This window comes from Ailuropoda melanoleuca, chromosome X, assembly GCF_002007445.2.
Source record: "Ailuropoda melanoleuca isolate Jingjing chromosome X, ASM200744v2, whole genome shotgun sequence".
NCBI classification, from domain to species: domain Eukaryota; kingdom Metazoa; phylum Chordata; class Mammalia; order Carnivora; family Ursidae; genus Ailuropoda; species Ailuropoda melanoleuca.
In genome coordinates, this window is record NC_048238.1 from 80748506 (window position 1) to 80757241 (window position 8736).

The window sequence follows — 8736 nt, forward strand, 5'->3', positions numbered from 1 at the left end:
TCCATGGGGAATGGGACAAATTCTCAACCCTCTTGAAGCTTACAGAGCAGGTGGGGAAAGGAGACAATAAACAAATAACTCTAAAATTAAATTGTGAGGGGCGCCTGGATGACTCAGTCGGTTAAGCGTTCAGCTCCTGATTTTGACTCAGGTCATGAGATCGAGTGAGTCCCTTGTGGGGCTCCATGCTCAGCAGAGTCCGTTTGAGATTCTTTCCCTCCCTCCCCCTCTGCGCCTCCCTCTGCTCTCTCTCTCTCTCTCCTCTAAGTGAATAAGGGAAAATCTTTTAAAAACTAAATTGTGCTAAGTCCTATGATGAATACAAGCAGGCTATGGTAAGGGTAGGGGGGAAGCAAAGTCCTCCCTGAAAAAGTGACATTCGCATTGAGGTTGAAAGGCTGAGTAGGTGTTAACCTTATTCATATGCTTATGCTGAAGCCTAGCATAATGCCTGGCATGTGGTAGGGTGCATTAAATACTGAGTGAATGCGGGGGCCTAGCTCCCAAGGTTCTTGTGAGGATCAATCGGTAACATCTGCAAAAACTCTTAGGAGAGTATAAAGTGCAACAAAATGCAACTTTATTACAGACTGTCTTCAGAGGATGGGAAGCAGAATTCACTCTTTTACTGGAGGGAGCCTTAGAAAACTTCTGCAGACCCACAAGCTCTGCCCTAGCCAACTGCATACAGTCTTCTCCCCAAACATAATTTTCCCATTCTGTTTGGATCGTCAACATGGCCTTAAATAAGATGGAGGAGGGAGCGGACGCATGGCTTGTGTGGGGGTAGTTTTGGATGAAGTCCTGTGACGGGAAGGCAGCCAGCTCGAGTGCATTGACTTGAAGATCAAACTGGATGACCTCCAAGGGGGGAGGGGGGATGCTAAGGGCAGTGCGAAGCGGGGAAGGTGATTAAGAAGAGTATTCATGGTGTTTTGGCCCCTCAATATGATTAGATTCTGTGTTTAAGTGTTTGAGTTCCTTTCCTTTACCTCCCTGACTTATGGCTATCCAAATATTTCCTGTTTCCAGCAAGACCAGAAGAGAATTAACATAAATTTAGCATCTGCTGTGTGAAAGACGCTAGAGTATGTGCTTTTAAAATATGTAGAACACAGGCGCCTGAGTCAGACTGTCTAGACTTGAACCCCTCCCATTCCATCGCTTTATGCTAACTGTATAACCTTAGTCAGAATGCACTCTCTCTCTGAATCTAGTTTCTTCCTCAGTGATGGGGATAATATCTTGTAGAGTTGTGAACAGGACTCAGGTGAGTATTAGATATAATATTTACTGAGTATCGATATCAATAAATGAGCACTGTTATGGCAGCTATTACTTGCTGATTGATTTCTGGATTGAACCAAGGTCAGGGTCAGGACTCTCTTCCATGCACAGGTTTCTACATCTTTCCTCGCAGGTTGGTTGCCTAGGTCCATAGGAATAATAACATATGAGTAGGCTGTCTTGGTCCCTCCCAGTGATCGCCAACACTGCTGTCGTCCTGGAGTTGAGACACATAATTTAGTGAAGTGATATTGTACTGGTTCCTTAAGAACTTTGCTGATTAACTAATTAATGAATTAAATCTTCAACAAATGTTGAAGTACCTACTGTGAAGTACTATTGAGTACCTATGATGTGCTAAGTCCTCAGAATCGAAGAATAAGATAGTCTGGGGCCTAATTCAAGAGTTGCTTCTCGAAGATGAAGATGGGGCTCTTTTTGGGGTCTTACAGAGGACCATAGCTTTAGCCTCAAGGATCTCAATCTTGGGAGACCAAAAAGAGATATAAACAGAAAGAACGCTATGGTAAATATAGCTGGCGACTGTTGCTTGTAAGCCCTTATATTCCGGCACAGAGTGAACTTAGTGATCCAAGGTAGTTTAAAACTGACCTTGGCTCCATTCAGGAAATACAAATAGAAACTGACAATAAATTGCTTCTAAGGAGTGGGAATGGGAAGAGAGACTTGCTTTCCATCACAAATTCTTCAGCATGCCTTGATTTGTTACTGTGTGCATATAGTATTTGACCTTACTTTGAAAAAGTTCAGAACAAAATTAATAAACTATGAAACTGACTCTAAAATATGAGAGCCTAACACTTCCTATTTCCATTTGGACCAGCCATTTGATACAACTAGGGTTTGGAATGAGATAAGGCTTGGGAAAGGGGATGTACAGTGGAAAAAAGATATTTATTGGGCAGGCTGCTTGTTAATGGTTTATTTAAGCTTGAAAGGTTCTTTCTTCTTTCTTATGGCCAAAATAGACATCAAAATAGCTGAATCAAAACAACCTACTTACTGTATTGACCCTCCTGACGGCACTTTACATCTAACACAGTACCCTTACCTATCTCTAGTACCTAAGGAAATGCATATGTGTCATGTGCTTTCTGGTCCCAGCTATTCCTCTTCTGAGTTGGATGGTGCTAGGCAAATTCCTTTCCTCCTCTGGATCTTAGGCCCATCTGTTCCTGAGGGTGTGGATTATATAAGTAATTTTCACAGTTGCAAACTTGAGTTTCTGTGGGAACTGAGCAGGGGCCTCACAGGACTTGATGAGGGTGGTGAGAACTGAGAACGTCCACCTTTGCGTCAACCAGAGCAGCTAAATCCTGCTTCCATCTTTTATTTAGTGCTCTTTCTAATAAGGTTTCTACTGAAATAAGGGTTTTATTTATATAAAGTATTTTTCTTTTTTCTTTCCTTTTTTTTTTTTTTTTTTTTAAGAGAGAGAGGAGGAGAAAGAGAGAGAGAGAGACCCTGTGAGCCAGGAGAGGCAGAGGGAGACGGAGAGAGAGAATCCCAACCAGGCTCCACGTTCAGTGTGGAGCCCAACACAAGACTGAGCCGAAATCAAGAGTCAGACACTCAATCAACTGAGCCACCCAGACACCCTTATAAAGTATTTTTCTAATCACTGAAGTAGATAATCTAAAGTAGATACCTACATCCATACTACAGCTCTATGCTTTTAAAGGAATGCTACAACTAGTCGAATATTGAAAGCAACAGTGTATTTCTAACAGAAAATAGCTTAAAAATCACTTTGACATCATTATCTCATTTGCTACCCAGAATAACCCTATGAGGGTTAAAGAAAGAGAGACCAAGAGAAGAGGGATTCTTGGGGCACCTCGCTGGCTTGGTCAGTGGAGCATGGGGCTCTCGATCTGGGGTTCATGAGTTTGAGCCCCACATTGGGTGTAGAGCTTATGTAAAAAAAGAAACAAAAGGAAAAAAAAAAAGAGAAAAGGAACTAACTCCTTACCTCAGCATCTGCAGCTGAAGAATGGAAGAACTACGAGGAACCCAGGTCTTCTAACGTTGATTGCTTATCAGTCCCCACCGCACTAAACCACCACACTTCTCAAAGTTTGGTTTTAGTACAAAACAATGAAAAGTCCCTCAGGAGCAATGTTGGGTGCCGTAGACACGGAAGTCAGAAAGTTCTTTAGCACCCAGGGAAATTCAATACGCCCAATTCCCACAGGTCACGATTGTCAGTACCCAGCCAGAGTTGTTGTTTATCTCTTTCCCTTCCTGCTCCTACTTTTAGCCCCCCCTTTTTTTTTTTTAAAGATTTTATTTATTTATTTGACAGAGATAGAGACAGCTAGCGAGAGAGGGAACACAAGCAGGGGGAGTGGGAGAGGAAGAAGCAGGCTCATAGTAGAGGAGCCTGATGTGGGGCTCGATCCCGTAACGTCGGGATCACGCCCTGAGCCGAAGGCAGACGCTTAACCGCTGTGCCACCCAGGCGCCCCTAGCCCCCTTTTGATCACACCTGGCTACTTAAGCAGAAGACTTTAGCTTCTCCCTCGTGTGAATTACATAAACTATGTTTGTCTTCCTCATTTAAGAGTTTTATTTGGGCTTCTTATTTGATCACGTTTTAAAGTCTTAACCTTTCAGTGTAATGAAGTTTATACTCCAATGATTTGAAATTCACATTTCCATACCATTGAGGTGGCCACATTAACTAGTCTAAGGAACATTGGAAGAGAAAGTTAGACATCTTGAGAAGCTATCCTAGAGTACCAGTGAGTTCACTTGACTCATCTTTGAGGAAAAGGTTTCTCTGTCATGTGAAAAGATTTAGGTCTCTTAGAAGAGAGCCTACTTCAGACCTAGGCCTGGCTTAAAATGATATAAACAGGGGCGGCTGGCTGGCTCAGAGGAGTGTGCGACTCTTGATCTTGGGGTCATGGGTTCAAGTCCCACGTTGGGTGTAGAGACTACCAAAAAAAAAAAACTTTAGAAGAAAGATATAAACAGAGTTGGAAATAGTAAGAAAAAAAAAGATGTTTACAAACCTCAAGATTCACAAATTAGTGACTAAAATAGCACCTAGTACCATTGTCAATAAATAGCTGAGGCAGGAAGGGGGTGATGAGAAGTGATGAACACTGTGTGGTTGGGGTAGAAATGCCTTAGAAAGGAAATTAGCGTGACACCTGGGTGGCTCAGTCGGTGAAGCATCTGCCTTCGGCTCAGGTCAAGATCGCAGGGTCCTGGGATCGAGCCCCCCCCCCCGCCCCCATTGGGCTCCCCGCTCAGCGGGGAGTCTGCTTGTCCCTCTCTCTTTCCCCCTCCCCCTGCTTGTGCTTGCTGTCTCTAGTAAATAAATAAAATCTTAAAAAAAATTTTTAAAAATCAGTAGTTCTTAATGACCGTGCCTGTAGGAAGCAGGCAAGCCTTCCATAAGGGGTTAACTCTCTGGGTCTCTATCTCCTTAGACCCTAGCCAAGATGCTAACGCTGAAGGGGGTGGGGGGCAGAAAGCTGAGAAGAGCCCAAGGAGGGCAAAGTTAGCAGACATCAGGAATTCTCTTGAAGCTGCTCTGAAACCACACTAGAAATCAAGGGAGAGAAAGGAAAACATTACTCTGGATTTTGCAGCAGCACAGCCACAGGCAAGCTTGTAGCACGCCCGGACCGATGTGTGCAATGCAGGAGATTCAGGCCAAAAGTCAGGTCACAATACTGTGTAGACAAGTGCTCCAGTGACACATGAAATCATTCTTTGAGCATCTGTCGATTTGGATCTAGTTTCTTTTTATGCCCCAAGATGGAGCTAAAGCGATGCCGTCCTCCTGAAACTCAGCGGATTCAGTGCTGGAAGAACAGGGGAGGTTATGGGGCCTTCTGCCTGTCCACAGAGCAAGTGCAAGAGAAGGGAGGTTTTCTTCTCGGGTTTTCGTCTTCTAAAGCATGATGTTTCCCAGTGAGGAACCTGTCGGAGCCTGAGAGCAGCACAGAATCATCGGAACTGTTTGGGCTGGCTTCTTTCGTCTGCAAGGCCCCACTATTTTCTCTGGGAAGGCAACCCACTTTCCATGGCAGGCCACAGGGTTGGTTTAGAAGGCCAGGGATTTGTTTCTCTCCCTTGTTATCCTTCCTGCCCAGGTTTTCACCATTCAAGAGGAATAAAGGATAGATTGAGGGATACTCAGTGGGCCAGAAGTCTGCCGAATAACCAGCCATTTTCCTAAAATGCAGGATTTTGGTAATTGCCCATTTACCCTGGGTTTGCTTCCAGCTGGTTCCCTTTTCAGCTAACTGACCCAAGTGACGATTGAGACCAATAAAGCATTAAAGGGTTGAGGAGGGAGGAGTTAGTCCCATTTTCTATTTCCTACTTGCTTGGGTAACTCTGCTTCCCCCTGAGCAAGGAGCTGATGAAGACCTCATCACTATTTTTTAATGAAGAAAGATAATAGGTTTTTAATCTGCTTCTTGTATATAAAGACCTCTTGGCAGAGACTGAATCTTTAAAATATGATTCAGTATTTAAATAGAGCCAAGACTAGAAAAAACCCCAGATACGGGGTTTCTAGAGTCCCAGAGTTTTAGGCATAGTGTATGATTATTTATCATTTATCGAGCACTTGCTAGGGGCCAGCCACTGCACTAAGCCTTTGGTAGCTCAGTAATCCTCACAACAACCCTATGAGGTAGCTGCAGTTATTATCCCCATTTTACAGATGGGGAAACTGAGGCTTATAAAGGTTAGGTAACTTACCCAAGTCCAAAGAGCCAGTAAGCGGTGGCATCAGGATTCAAACCCAAGACTGTCTTACAAAAAAAGTCATGTTCTCAATCACAACACACGAGAGACGTGGACTGGAATACCTTCCAGGCCTTAAGAACATCGCTACTTAACACTGTTAGTGAGCACTTATAATACGCTAGGCCCTATTCTAAACACTACATGTATCCACTCACATCTCACAAGCCTGTGAAGCCGGTACTATGATAAAAGAGGGGTATGGAGAACAGAATTTCCTACGTTCACAGAACTGGGAAGCAGCGCTGGGCTAGCCGCTCAGGCAGTCTGACTGCAAAGACCATCCTCTTAACCCCGAAGACCTATTGAAGGCAAAATGTTCATCTCTGCGTGAGCCGGCCTGGACCACTTGGGGCATCGGCCTTCTTGCGAGGCGGTTGGGCCTGGAACTTAACTTCTCCGAAGCCAACAGCAGAGTTCAAGAGGCCAGCCTAGAGCTGAACCGCCTGTTCAATTCCTTCCCCAAATGCGTGTCTCCATTACCCCTGAGCTCGCGTCTTTGAACTACCGGATGGATGGGGAGAAGGGCCTCGGTGGATCTCAGCTGGGCCCTGAACATCCGACGAGGCCGCTGGCTCGCCATGATTTCATTTGATCTCAGGGAGATCTAATGAGAGATCATTTCCTGATAACACACTGTCTGCTCTCCACATCCCCGGGAAAGCACTCCGCTGCCAGCAATCCCCATTTGGGCCTAATTGCCTTTGAAAAGGGGGCCCAAGAAGCGGCAGAAACGCCTCGGAGTTTGGGTCTGATTTCCTGAGGTGTTCCATTTCAGAAGAGGCCCCTGACAACAGGCAGAGAATAAAAACAAGTGTGGTCTGGGGCAGACAGTGTTTTTCAAACAGTTGGCCAAATCTCTCCTGGCAGCCGGGAAGCAGCTGAATCATCAAACGCCAGGCCTCTAACGACACGGAGGCTGGGCTGCACTGAGAGCATTCCAGACGGACTATGACGGCCGCCGGGCCGCGCTGCTCGGGGCAGCCCCAGGTTTCACCTCCTCTCTCGCTTAGTCTTTCCTCCGCATTGTGATTGCCCATCCAGCGTATGCCTGCTTTTGGACGGAATATTTGCGTGACTTTTGGGGTCACCCCAGACACAGCCTCTGCCCTGCGAGCGGAAGCTAATGGAATCGGTTTCCTGGTCGGGAAGTCACTGAGGTGGAGCACTTGGGGACTGGACAAGAACGGGCACACATTCTTTTCCGAGAGGCAGGAATGACCTAGGCATTCAGAATTTGCAAGCCAGATGTTTGGACAAAACCCTAGACCCAATTTGAATCTTCAAAGTGTTGAAATCCCTTAGGAAATCCTTTGACTAGAGCTTCAGAGGGTGGAAGGTAAGGAAGGGAGCCTAGGTAGGGTCATGCTCCTTGAAAAGAAATAGATCCCTTCATTTAGATCAGACACAAAACAAATGTTTGGCCTCATTAAGCATGAAGAATGAAGAATGCACCATATTTCCTGTGTCTTTTAAGGTGACTACCTGCAGTTCGCACCATCCGAAGCCTCAGTTTGAGTGAGCAGAAGAACATGGGCTTTGCTTCTCCATCTCTGTTAATGCCCATAGAGCTATTGTTTAATTACATTTGTCCCTAATAAGTAAGAGGAAAGTAAGTCATAAATATAGAAGTATAAGCAGGAATAGGTAAGGGGAAAGATTCAGGGCCTTATAACCAACAGTACCAAACTGGGCACTGATCACAACCTGCTCAGATCGGTTTCTCAACTAAAGGAATATAGTGGAAGAGAGGAGCCTTCTTCTTCACTGTTAACAGTAAACTGTGAATGCATGAAGGCGGGGGGGAGGGGGGAAGAGGGAGGTTGTGACTTGGAAAGAACCTTGAAATTCCACAAAACTATAATCCATTGTCTGGACTCTGATGGGAAAAAGAAAGAAACTGGATTCTCCTCCCTTCAGTCCCTGCCAACAGCATTCCTCCTCCAGTCTGTTCTCCCTGACCCCACCCATAATAATAATAATGTGTGTTATTTTTATAAAACTCTAAATAACTTTCACACACGTTTGTATTTGATCTGTGTAACTTTGAGGGGATGGAAAGAAGAGATCTTTCCCTTTTTGCAGGTGAGAACACGGAAGTCCAGAGAAAGTACTCGGTTTGCCCAAAGTCACACAGGAAGTGAGTTACAGGGCCAGGTCCCCTGGGTCATCAGTTCCTGATGCTATTACCCTTTTTATACACCAAACCATGTTTGTTTCCTCAAATTGTCAAGTGCCTCAGAATCACCGGGAAGCATTTCACAACTGCACATTTATAGACTCTGCCCTCAGAAACAAAGTAGGTCTGGGATAGGAGTCCAGAATCTATATTTTCACTTTATTTTATTTTAAAGATTTTATTCATTTGAGAGAGAGAAGCGGGGGAGAGAGGCAGAGGCAGAGGGAGAAGCAGACTCCCCACTGAGCAGGGAGTCCCATATGGGGCCGGATCCCAGCACCCTGAGATCATGACCTGGGCCGAAGGCAGACGCTTAACTATCTGAGCCACCCAGGCGCCCCTAAGAGAGCTATTCTTATGAGGAAGGTGAAATGAGGGGCTAAAGGAGAACTGATGTTGTCTTTAGCAAAGTACACTTGCTCCCCCAACTCCCTTCCCCTAAAACCCCTTTTCCACATGAAGGTGGAGTCAAATGAGCA